At 36.4% G+C, this 14,136-nt stretch overlaps 1 protein-coding gene across 17 annotated transcripts in view; it reads right to left on the bottom strand.

Moving 5' to 3' along the window:
- Positions 1–14,136, bottom strand: part of TCF4 (transcription factor 4) — a 394,278-nt gene that overhangs the window by 64,716 nt on the left and 315,426 nt on the right. The window lies entirely within an intron of this gene.

The following is a 14,136-nucleotide window of genomic DNA, read 5'->3' as shown; positions in this document are numbered from 1 at the left end:
TAGTTCTTATTATATCTGTGTGTGCAATAAACTTAAGAAGTGTGCCAAAAATCCTAATTCACTTACATTCATTTGCTAATACTCATGAGACTTGGGGAACCAGTTCTTTATAAAAATAGCCTGTGTATTTTCTTGTGTTTCCTTTATAGAAGACGGCACACTGGAAAAGCATAAATTCATAAGGTATAGTTTAACTTTAATTGGTTTCCCCCTTGCCTTTTATGCTAAATATAATTTTCTAAATCCTTATTTTCTTTTGCTCAAAAAGTTCCTCTCTCCAGATGGTCGGAGAGACTGAAATACTGTCATCCTCTTGATGAAAATGGATACCTTCCTGCCTCCATTTTGAAGCAGGCAGCGGCTCACAAAATTGGCAGTGAGCCTATAGTGATATTCACAGGTCACCGTAAAAGAGAAATTCTCCAATAAAAAGGCAACTGCAGGGTTACCAAAAAATAACTTCCATTTTTTTTTTACAGTGCACACTGAATAAACACCCTAAAAATTATATAATTGCTCACAGAACAGCATGAATCAGATACTAAGCATTAATAAATGGCTTAGGATTTCACAAAGGATAGGTCCACCGAGACAGATGTGGGTAAATACACACACACACACACACACACACACACACACACACACACACCCCAATGCTACATATACCCCCACAGTGTCCTTGAAAATTGGAAGGTCCTGGTGATTAAAAAAACAAAAAACAAAGCAGAAAAGGCCACTCACACTTTAAAAATAAGGTGTATTTTCTTCCCAAGTCATAGAGGGATACAACCCTTATGCTTTATTGTTATGCTTTTGTTTTCTTCATATTGCCTTTGTATAAAAAGCTATGTGCTACTATTTTGACAGAACTTAATAGAGAAAATTCATTTGTTAAGGTTCCCTCTGGATTAAAAAAAAACCTTTTATTAATTTAGTATTTATTTTTATCAGAGCACTGGTATGGGTCTGGCTGATAGTGCTGCTGGGCATTTGAATGTGGTACTTCAGACCCTCAAGTATAAAAGTCTTTTCCATAAATATTATGTTCTTTACCCTGCCCCTATAAACAAAACTGTTTTGCCAGGAAATCATAAAATAAATCAATATTCTAAGTTCTGTTAGCAGAAATTAGTTTTTCCTTAGAAATATCTAGCAGTTTGAAAAATCACTACTATATTTAGAGATAGTATTGAGAATAGATTAAAAAGAGGAAAGAAGGGAGTCAGGCTGTAGTGCAGCGGGTTAAGCGCAGGTGGCGCAAAGCACAAGGACCAGCATTAAGGATCCCGGTTCGAACCCCGGCTCCCCACCTTGCAGGGGAGTCGCTTCACAGGCAGTGAAGCAGGTCTGCAGGTGTCTATCTTTCTCTCCTCCTCTCTGTCTTCCCCTCCTCTCTCCATTTCTCTCTGTCCTATCCAACAACGACAACAACAATAATAACTACAACAATAAAACAACAAGGGCAACAAAAGGGAATAAATAAATAAAATAAATATTTAAAATAAAGAGGAAAGAAAATATTATCTTTTTGGAAAAGACAAAACACAAAATTATACCATCTTCTTCTAACCATATAATGAGCAAAGATCAAACATAAAATACCTATGGGGGGGTTGGGTGGTAGTACAGTGGGTTAAGCACACGTGGCACAATGCGCAAGGACCAGCAAAAGGATCCCGGTTCGAGCCTCTCCACCTGCAGGGTAGTCGCTTCACAGGCAGTGAAGCAGGTCTGCAGGTGTCTATCTTTCTCTCCCCCTCTCTGTCTTTCCCTCCTCTTTCCACTTCTCTCTGTCCTATCCAACAACGACAACATCAACAATAACTACAACAATAAAACAAAAGGGAAAATAAATTTAAAAAATACCTATAGGTTATTTATTAATTTGGCAGCTATTGGGCTAGTTAGGATTAATATAAGGATACTACATGTTACTCTCAAGTTTCATATATATATATATATAAATATATTTACTTTAACATTGAAAATAATACCTGACTTAAGGTATTAAAATACCCTTTATTAATTGAAATAATGACAGCATATAACTTGATTTAAATTAGATATTCTATTATGTTAACCATAAATATATTATTATGTTTATACCATTTTATGGTAATTAGTAGAGTTAATTTCTTTCTTGATGTCAACAGAGCTATTTGATGTTTTTTAGGGGGTGATAAGGACAGATTGCTGGTAGTTTTGATCATATATAAGGAGGTTTCTTAGACTCTGAATTATGGTCTAGTTCAATTATTTCACATGCCATAAATTTATAAATATGACCTGTATGAAGAAAGAATATATGTGAAACTAAAACGTTTTTAGGGTACATTATATAAGGTCTATGCTTTTAGTATTATAGCCAAATAAGATAAATTTATTTGTTAATATAAAATTAACTCTTGCTTAGAGTTTGTCTTTCTAAGGGGATTTCTGTGTAAAAAAATTACAGTTTAGAGATCAGGTACAGTGTTAGTCCCATTCCACTGGCATCCTTTATATTTCTTACTTAAATGTATTTTTAAGGTAAGCTTTTTATACATACATATATTTACTGCATAAGAACTATTATATATTTTTAAAGTAGAAAAAAACTTTATTTAGTTCAATCCACAACAAACCAATCACAAGAAAACTTGGTAAAAAAAAAAAATCAAAGTAACTTAAAAATATGTAACCATCAACTACTCTTTATTTTTCATTACTTGGTGGTCACTTTGTAAAGGTGATGGAGATTGAAGATAATATTTATGAAAATGGAGTGATCATAATACTCGTATTTCAATTTATTCTTAATGTTGTGATCTTTAATAACCAGAGTGACCTATAAGCTGTCTCATTATTTTTTACTTCAGTCAACTACTTTGTCATTTCTTAATCAAAACATGCCAAAGAGCTTTAATAAGATATTCAACAGTCATAGCAAACTCTATCAAATTCATTTAGTTTTATTTTCACTCTAGGCATACAGAACAAATAAGTAGAAATAAGCAGATAAAATAGCTTCTCATTAAACAGAGTAACAGTAGTGCCCCCTACATGTCTTCAAATAGGTGAAACTGTTTTAAATATTGGGAAATCAGGCAATTAGAGAATAAAATAAAAATCCCAAGCTCTTGTTCTATGTATGAAATATGAAAAAACCCTCAAGGACAAGAAAAATACTTATTTATTTTCCTCTCATAAAAACTATTTCATATTTCTTTCAAAAAAGTAACAGAAGTATGATATTTTTGTTGTTAAACTGGAAATAGAAAAGTAAACCATTCATTACGTAATAAACAAAATCTTCCAGGAACCCTTCAATAGAAATACTTAATTCAAAGTTAGAAACATTGTTTTTTTTTCTCTTACAGTAATGAACTGAAAACAAAATCATGCTCACACAAATTCTGAGTTTAAGGAATCAGCACAGACAACACTAATTGCTTAACCAAAAATGGGAGAGATTTCATTTTACCGATTTAAATTTGCATGTACTTTGAGAGGCATTGCTATGACATAGTGGCTGTCCCATCTAGTGCTCCCAATATCCTTTGTGTAGTTACCACAGAAATGACAACATAATGTTCTTCTAAATAGAGCCGTCACCTACTAGAAGAGAAGAGAACTAAGCAATATACAGTCCAGCTCACACACTCCTTATATGCAGCCTATCTCTCTTCTCCCCTTGATGTTCTCTTCTCATTTTTATGTATCTGGCATGTCAGTTTCACTTACGGAGATAAAAAAAAAAAAAAAAAGGAAAAGCTACTGTTTAGTGCTCTTTGGGGGAATAGATGTTATGCTTGAAGCTCCATATATGTGATTCTAATTTTCAAAGTGATCATATGCAATAGATATTGTTAACAGTATACTTTTTTCACAGGCAAGGATGACATGTTGAGATCAAATGTATTTGGTCAAATGAACATAAGTCTGATGGCCAGTTCCATTACTGATTAGCTAGGCAACTTGGGACTCTAGCCTTTAGATTCCCAAATGTAAAATGGGAATGCCAGGCCCAAACAAATTACTAATCAGATTTCAAAGGTATAATGTGTATAAAGCAACTAGAATACCATGGCAGATACTAAGTATTCAAAATATATCTGACAATAGCATTAAGGTTATGCAGCTATTGTTTTAACTATCTGGGCAGACATAATTAAGAAAGATTAAGTCACCTTTGTAAATGAAAAATGTATCAAGAGGTAAAGGAAAGATTTGAACTGGTTGTCAAAGTTGACATTCTTTCCATAAAACAAATAAAAACACGAATATTCTCGTGAAGCTATTTAAATCACCTTTTAAGAAAGTTAAATGTGAGCAGTGTTCATAGTGAAGCCAATATATGAAATTTGCTAACTTCTTCCTGAAGTGGAAGTTAAACTGGTGTATGAAAAAAGAGGTCACTGCAGATCCTGATCATGAGCTGTGCGCACAGACTGATGAGGTTATAGCATAGTTACTAGGGCACCATCTTCTGTCTTTTTCTTGAATTCTAGTTAATACCACAGAATGTGTAATTTTTACGGAGGAATAGTTTCCTATAACTGAAACATAGTAACTGAGACGTACAGACCCTGAACAAGAGTTGCTGCTGCATATTCCCAGATGAGTAGAAAACACAAAATAGAACTATATTTCAAATGTCCAGAGTGTTGGCTGAGGCTCACATAGTAGGTCAACCTCAGTAGATTTCACAAATACTCTAGAGTGTGACAGTTAAATGCCAATAGATAATAGTGTGGTGTTCCTGTTCCCAGACCTGAACATGTGCTTTGATGCTTCCCCAGGGAAGGCTCACTGGTTAGTAGGTAAATAGTTTGGAGACCCCAGACACACACACACACACACACACACACACACACACACACACACACACACACCTTACAATACTGTTGGATAGACAGGAATCTTAATAAGATACAAAAATGGTTCTGAGCACTGAGACCCCTATACTCAAAAGTATTAAAATGGACAATAATTGTTATCAAGCTAAAGGGAGAATGCTAGCTCACCTAGACAGGTGTGGGGTGGTGGTGGTGTGCTTATAGAGGGACTGTGTGATGGCACACCTGGTTGACCACACATGTTACATGTTACAATGCACAAGCACCCGGGTTCAAGTCCCCAGTCCTCTCGATTTCTGGCTGTCTCTATCAAATAAATGAAGATGATAAAAAAAAATTTTAAAAAGAGAAAGTCTCTAGATAGTACAGAAATAGACTTGGCAGGACAATGAAAATTATCCAGCTCTGGAATCAGACCAAGTAGGTTCAGATTCCAGATCTCACAATTATTTGTGAGGCTTTAACAAAGCAATCTCTCTCTCTCTTAGGACCTCTGCTTTCTCATGTGTCAGATGGGGCTATTCTGTAAGGATTAAATATAATATATGTCCAGTATGAGTGGTGGACACTCAATAAAATATATTATTATATAGATCTTCCTGTGGAGGTGTCAGAGATGGCACTGAAGGTCTTGAATATGTATAGCCACCTCTCTGGCCTAATTCTAACACGCTCCCTCTGCGAAAGAGAGAGAGAGAGAGAGAAGAAATGAAGGCGTAGAGAGATGCAGAGTGAAACACCACAGCTCTGCCCACTAGTCATGGAGTTGCACTTCTCTCTGCCCTTGGTGCTCTCTCATGTGTTGCTAGGGATCAAATCCAAGCTTCAACCATAGAAGGTATGTGATGCAACATGTCAAAGTGAAGATAGGTGATTGCTTGTCAGAAAGAAAAAAAAAGAATATTGTATACATGAATGCCACATCATACACGTTTAGTGTGATTAAAATATTTAAAAACAAGTAGTGTAAAAAATTTTAAAAGGACATAAAAATAGGAGAGAAAAGAAAAGCCAATTTCCAACACTGTGAAAACATGTCATCAGAAAGTTTAAAATCTTTTATTTTGCAAAGGAAAAAATGCGATTTTACCATTCCTAGCATAATTGTTTTGCCAAAGACACTAGAACCCGAGAACCAAATTGTTTACTTCCATCATAGATGTGCTCCAGCTTGGTGTTCCATTTGGAACAATCTGCAGGAGTGTGGGGATTTGGGCAGATGATTATACAAAGAACTTTAAGAAATATGCAATACTTCAAGGAACTTAAAATTTATCAATAAATCAAAAAGTTGAAAAGGCCTTCCCTTCATCAAAATTAGCATTTATTAAATACTGATTGTATGCTAGCTACTAGAATTCCTAGAATTTGCCTTTTCCACTGTCCCACCAGAAGATTTCTTGCTTTTACAGTCTTTAAGGAACAGTAAATCTCAGATGAGCTTGGGTTACTGTGATAGTTCCTCTAACAAGGAAATTCACAGGGCCCTGCTCATTAGGACTTTTCACTGATAAGATTAACTCTAGGCCAGCACCTCCAAGAGAAATTTTTGCCGTGATCAGAAGTTTCTATGTTGTGAGAACCTGGCTAGTGTGACTAAGGGACTATTCATTTTATTTAAATTAAACTTAATTCAGGTAGCCACTGATTACTAATTGCTACCATATTGGACAATAACATTCTAGTCATGTGAAAAATAACTAACCAAGTAATACCTATAGCAAGATATAAATAAGAAGGATCAGGGGCAAGGCTTAGCAGGTATTTCAGAGGTGTAAGGGACTGAAATTGTGACACGTTTATTTTCCTCTAAACCATTTGACACTTCACAAGAATTAACCAAATAGTTTTCAGTGCCCTAAAAATCACTCCCAATAAGTTTCACTTCTGAAACTATCTTTACTGACACACTAAAACAGAGGAACATTTCATAGTTAAACGTGTATAATGTAGCATTCATGTATATAATATTCATTTTTTCTTTCCACTGACAAGCAATCACCTGTCTTCACTCTAACATGTTGCATCACGTAGATATATGAAAAAGAATATGCATAAGATCCGCCGAAACAAAAATCCCTGAATTTGCAATGTATTTAGAATACAAGTTACTCTGAGCATATATCTATCCACCCCATCACAAATTTTACATATCATTTTTATCACCATTGTCAGTACCAGCTGAGTTTTGATGATCTGTTCATGAGTAAATTAAATCTGAAGCTAAATTCTGTAAGTCAATTAAAGCTAGGAGTTTCATCCTTCTTAGCTAACAAATATCCTTTTTGTAGGTTAAGTTGTAAGACAGAAAACTGCAACAATTTTAATTCATTTTTGTGACTTTACAGATTAAATTATATAACTAACAGATATCAAACAGACCTCCCCCACAGACACACTGCAAAAAAAAAAAAAGGGAATGGGAAGGATTTGCAGGGGCTGTGCGATTCGCAATAGATAGTTGTGAAAACACACAGAGTCAGAAGAGAGTCAGAAATCTGCAATCCATGTACCTCCTTCCCAATGCCCCCAGCCTTCAGCATACTCAGCAACACCAAAAAAAAAAAAGTAAGCTGGATCCCAAATTAATACATTTGTGTACCTTCTGAATGCAAAGTTTACAAAAAATTATGGAAAACCTGTCATTCCCTATGACTAAGTAGCTATACCTTCTCCCCCCCTTAGGGTTTTTTCCCCAAAATATTTATTTATTTATTATTGGACAGAGACAGAGAGAAATTGAGAAGAGAGGGGAAACAGAGACAGAGCGAGGCAGAAAGACACCCACAGCCCTGTTTCATCACTCAGGAAGCTTTGCCCCTGCAGGTCCTTGTGCACTGCGTTTAACCAGGTGCACCACCACCCGGCCTTCAGGAGCTCTGCTTTGTTCATTTTTCTCTTCAATAAAAAAAAGAAAAGTAAGAATATTCCTTTTTGAAAATATAGCTAGTTATATTTCTCAAATAGCTAAATAAAAATTAAAACTCTAAGGAAAAAGAAGGGGCTATGGCAGCTTCTTTGTGTACAGAAATTTAGAAGGGATACAAAGACCCTGTTTGAAGTAAGCAAATGAAAACAAGAGCTAAGATAGAATCACTAGTAACAGCAGAATGACATTACTGCAATTTAAATCTACACCACATTTCATTACGTTAGATATACTTCCAATTTCTTATCCTTGCAAATACAAGGAAACAATACTTCCAGGGGAGGTATAATTGTGTTCACTCTGCTGTGATATCATAGATCTGCCATGGTTACTAAATCACACATATGATACCACGGCTTACTACAGAGAACTTCTGAGATTTTCATTTGTTAGTCTACAACCACGACAGTGATGTAGGCAGGGTGTTGCCATCAGAAATAAAGAAGAGAAATAATTGAGAATAATTGCTAAACATTCTCTAGAACTGGAAAAGGAGCTGGTTCGAATGCCTGCCAGTCCCATGCTCACTACTGTTGGCATGACAAAATGATGAGGCTGATAAAAGCAGTTAACTATTTCTTTAGACAAGGCCAGCAAAATGGTACCTATACTCATTTTGCCTTCATGCTAATTGGGTTGTTTTATTATCATCTCACACATGCAGATTAAGTATGTGAAGCATAGAGAGGTTGAGTAAATGACTCCAACTCACAAAATGGAGAGGCTGAAATTTAGAATCATGTTGTCTTATTTCAAGGTTAGAGCCTTTAAAGGACATTTTTGACTTATATATGAGTGAGAGAACCAAAGCATCACTCCAGTATTTGTGAAGTGGAGGTTTAAATCCAGGACTTCATGCTTGCAAGTTCAGCCCTCTAGCCATTACACCACCTCCCAGGCCACCAGAGTCTGAGTTTTGTTTGTTTGTTTATTTATTTATTATTTAAGAAAGGAGACATTAACAAAACTGTAGGTTAGGAAGGGTACAACTCCACACAATTCCCGCCACCCGATCTCCATATCCCATCCCCTCCTCTGATAGCTTTCCCATTCTCTATTTCTCTGGGAGTGTGGACCCAGGGTCATTGTGGGTTGCAGAAGGTGGAAGGTCTGGCTTCTGTAATTGCTTCCCCGCTGAACATGGGCGTTGACTGGTCGGTCCATACTCCCAGTCTGCCTGAGGTTTTAAGCACTATTTGACTTGACCTCCAGATTGTTGAAACTAGACAGTACACTGATTTCTACCAAACCCAGATTTGTGAGATGTGGAGTTCCACAGACAGGGTACCCTGGTCATTTAGCAGCCAAGAGGTTTAGAATGCCACTGCCCCCCCCCCCCCCCAAGCAGATTCCAGTCAGGGGGACAACCAGTGTGTGTGTGTGTGTGTGTGTGTGTGTGTGTGTGTGTGTGTCTGTGTATTTTGCTACAAGAAGGACTATTCATCTGTCTTTTAGACATGAAGCTGAGAAAAGCAGTGTCAGACATTAATACTCTTGTTCAGGGTGCTGCAGACAGAGTTAAATAATCTGTTGAAGTTACATTAGCGTTTAGTGGTGAAATTCAGAACTCAGAACTAAACGCTAAAACAACTGACAAAAAGCGCCAGGTTATTATTTAAACTATTGAAGGGAAGCATGAATATAGTTCTGTCTATGTGTACTAGCCTCTGGCTTCAAATATTTCTTTTTATTTTTACACCTGCATTTCTCTTGCTCTTGGCACTCACTCAGCAGACACTGTATGTTTGCTATTACATTCAATGCAGTATAGCACAGGAATGCCCATTGCCAATATTATATGCGTACCTTGGCGCTAGCTGAGAATGCCTTAAACTGATTAAGTTACACCTGGCTATAGAGATCTCTTAAAATGCTTAATTGCATAAAATGTGGTCCAGGTGAAACCTGACATCTTCCTGGTTACATTTTTTTATGTTACTTATTCACATGGGAATTGGTTTCCTTGCCAGACACGGGATTGGCACAGATAAAAGACTGTGGATGCTAAGCTCATCACAACTCTAATATGTTCTAGACACCTAACTACGTTGTTTCCAAGCTTTTATTCACTGAGTGTTCACTGGGAATTAAAGGTAATTTAAGGAGGACCTAAGTTTGGGCTGAGAGGGTTTTGCAGACACCTATTCCCAGGAGATGAGAAATTGTACCCAGATGTCAACATTTGTATTGTAAACCATTAAGGCCCCAATTAAAAAAAAGTTACAGTATTTCCATTATTTTAATTTCTAGCTGTCTTAAGTTTTAAACAGATGTAGGTAAATTATGTATATCTCTGTTTATAGTCATCACATTAAACTGTGATTATCAATAGTCTATAATGGCTACCACTTCAACACTGTTTTATACCCTCTTTGTCAATCGTTTGCTTTCACTGATTCATTATGATGTGTTGGAACATTAAATTGACTGACAGGTTGGTTATACCTGTCAGTCATTAGCTTTGTGACCTCGAAGACAATGTCTTATCAATTAAATGAGGGTAGTGTGTTCTCCAGATCGAAACAACTTCTATGACTCTTTAATAAAGAAACAAATTAACTTTTAGGGTTATGCCAATGTTAATTCTGCTTTTTCTTCAATAATGTATTGCATTTGAGAATGTTTGTTGAAAATAGTTAACTACAGAAGCAACAGAGTTTATAAAAACACTACCAAAAATGTAGATTGTGTGTGAGTGTGTACACATGTGTGTTATAAGTAGAACATAGCAGAAAGTAGTCTCAAATAGTTACTTAGTTCATACAAAAAAAAGAAAAAAACGAGTGAGTAATCACATCTCATGCTGTATACCCATTAATATAAAAATAACAGCATCACAGCCAAAGACAAACTTTCACTGGTTCTTCCAAAATAGATTTCACTTTAATTCACTTCACTTTCTGATGTGCTTTAGGTCTTAAGCTGGTTAACGGGAATTACCTAAAATGGACAGTGTTTGAGTTTCTAGAGAAGCATTCACTACACTTGTGAATGCGAGTTCATAGACTGACACCTCAAGCTTATAAATGATACCTTTCTTTGGATGTCATTTGCTTTGCTCTCTACTGGGATAAACCAACTAAATTGTTACAGACTAGTCAATGTCCATTACCACAAGTTTGAAAGCCTTCATCCCTGGAAAAAAAATAAACACTATGTTCACAAACTCACTCTTTAACACTTTCAACAAGCCTCCAGTTTCCCTACCCTCAATCTTGGGGAAATACAATAATATTATAGCCTGCTAGTAGTTAATACACTTGGACGTGATGAAGCTTCTGGTCTTTTCCCAAGAATCCATTATGAGACTGAAAAGAGAGTGGAGAAGGCTTGAGGGTCTGAGAGGTCTTTACATATAGGAATGGATATATGTAAAAAAATTGCTGGTCACTTTGTAGTGGATTCTGTGCAGCACAAAATGTGTTATCTCCATTATTCATTCAGACTAGGGTGCCTTCTTTTTGTGCTGGGTTTGTACATAATAAGCATCACTAGCTGCCATTCCTAAGTAAACATCCCATCCCAGGAAGCAAGGAGGATTGTTGTGCCAGACAGCATTTCAAGAGTGAAAATTCAAATAAGAATGGAAAGACAGTGAAATCAAATACCCACAGAAACTCAGAAAAGGAAATAATGTACTTCTCTAATTAGTAGTATAGAAGATATATTTAATAGTATAAAGATAAAAAAATAATGATTTTAAAAATATTTGTTTATTTTAATGGAGAGATATAAAACATAGAGACATGAGAGCACCACCGATCAGCTCTGCTTTATGGTTGGTGTTAAGGACTGACCCTAGGACCTCAGAGTCTCAGGTTACCAGTCTTTTGCATAACCATTATGCTGTCTCTCCACCCCATAAAGGAAAATTGTCAGAATTCTATGATTGATCACTAAAATGCTTCTTATCACACAATTTTAAATTACGAAAACATTCTGAAACCCCTATTTTAAAAATTTACATTTTTTTTCTTTGTAGGAGAGAGAGAGAGCTTTGAGAAAGAGAGAGAGGGGGAAGTCAAAGTATTAGTCTGCTACACACTGTAGTAGGGATTAAACCAGGAGCCTCAGGTGTGCAAGTCCTGAGTTTAAAACTATTTTGACAGTCCATTACTTTATTTAGTAATCACTTTCAGGGCGCCAGACACTGGTTACCCTATGCAAGGACCCAGGTTCAAGCCTTAAGTCAGTCCCCACCTGCAGGAGGGGAAGCTTCATACATAAGCTTGAAGCAGGTCTGCAGGCATCTGTTTCTCATTCCATCTTCCCCTCTAAATTTCTCTCTGTCTTATCAAATGAAAAAGTAACTACTTTTTCAAGATAACAAGATAATCACTCTGAGGTAGATTAACTATCCAACAAAACCCGCAAATAACTGAACCACAACACACATTTGGAAACCAGGGAGAGTGTGAATGTCTTCTTATCCACCTGACTCTAGCAGTGGAGCCGCAACCCAGCACATTTCACTCCAAAAACCCTGCTTAAAATTCTCAGTATTTCATCAGAATATCCCTTGAAGTCTCTTCCAATCCTAGGCATCTAGAGATCTAATTTTTTTATCTGTAAATCTCTACTAACACTAAGAAGTAAACGAACTTTGCTGTGCTTTGAAGCATCAAACTTAAATCTGGGTGCTTCAAACAGATGCCTTCATCTTCTGCTTACCAAGAGAATTGTTATGAACAGTGAGTTTCCAATCTGGTAAAGTTTTGAACAGGAATCACTGCCATGGTACACTGTAAAATTATTACCCCATCTTCTCTTCCAGAAAGCTGAAAAAAGTACGAATTATCTTTTTTATTCCCTGTCAAAACATATGGACCTAAGTACTTTCAACTAAACAAAAGCATGAAATAATTACCAAATGTATGACTCTGTGGCATAGATGAAATGAAAAAAAAAAAGTATGCAAATTGTCAACATCTACCTCCAATCAGTCATCTCTCTATATCCAAATACTTGCCTCTTGCTCCTGTCCACAACAAACTGTAAAATAAAATCAAGCCAGTTGTACTGATGTAGTGTACAGCAGAGCCTTACCTAGGTGTTTTAACATATTAGAGCAAAATCAGGAGGTCAGAATTTTCATTAGAAGCTAACTGGGAGCTTCCAGACATATAACAAGTGACCAGCAAATGTATGTGAGAGTAGAATTTAGCTTATGCACAAGAAATGCAAAGTGAACAGTTTTCTTTTTTCCTTTCCCTTTCTCCCTTTCTTTCTTCCTTCCTTCCTGCTGCTTTCCTTCCTTCCTTCCTTCCTTCCTTCCTTCCTTCCTTTCTTCTTCTTTTTTTTTTTTTTTATCACCAGGGTTATAGCCACCACTCCTGGTGGCCATATTTCTTCTTTCTATTTTTATTTGATAGGCGAGAGAATTTTGAGGGGTGGGGAGGTACAGAGGGAAAGAGATACCTGCAGAACTGCTGCACTACTTATGAAGCATTCCCCCCTACAGTTGAGGAGTGGTGGCTCAATCCCAGGTCCTTGTGTGTGCTCAACTGGGAGTATCACTGCCCACCCAGCCTCCAAAATGAACAGTTCTATTATGATAGGATTGTTTAAAGAATACTTCTGGAAGTATGGGCTACTAAATAAACACCAATATACTATAGAAATGCAACCAGGCAACAGAAAAAGAAGGGAACAACCATAAACAAGTTTATATCTAGTATGTAATTAAGTTGACTGTAAGTAATATTTAAATTTCAGACTTTTTTCATTTCATCTAAATTTTCTTAATTTTAAATACATACAGTTTAAAGATCTGCTACTGGCTACATCAAATACATTTTCTGGAGAGTATAGATATAAACAGTCAATTCTTTCACAATACACATTAAAGTAAGAATATGTCTTTGATTTCTTCATAAGAAACAAAACCTTTGATAACCAAGTAATTTTGTTTAAGAAGTCTGAATCCTCGGGAGTCGGGCGGTAGCGCAGCGGGTTAAGTGCAGGTGGCGCTAAGCACAAGGACCAGCGGATGGATCCCGGTTCCAGCCCTCGGCTCCCCACCTGCAGGGGAGTCACTTCACAGGCGGTGAAGCAGGTCTGCAGGTGTCTGTCTTTCTCTCCCCCTCTCTGTCTTCCCCTCCTCTCTCCATTTCTCTCTGTCCTATCCAACAACAATGACATCAATAATAACTACAACAACAAAACAACAAGGGCAACAAAAGGAATAAAAATAAATAAATAAATAAATAAATAAGAAAAAAAAAAGAAGTCTGAATCCTCAAAACAGAAATTTAAAGCCATATGATCATTTAATATTTAGAAGTTGTTTGAATTTATTATGCTGATGAAATTAATGAGAACATTTTTTTCAAGAGAAAAATAGTAGTTTCACACACAAAAAAAGAATCA

Source organism: Erinaceus europaeus, chromosome 15 (genome assembly GCF_950295315.1).
Source record: "Erinaceus europaeus chromosome 15, mEriEur2.1, whole genome shotgun sequence".
Lineage (NCBI taxonomy): Eukaryota > Metazoa > Chordata > Mammalia > Eulipotyphla > Erinaceidae > Erinaceus > Erinaceus europaeus.
The sequence above is the reverse complement of the archived record's forward strand: the minus strand, read 5'-3'. Positions and strand labels throughout refer to the sequence as shown.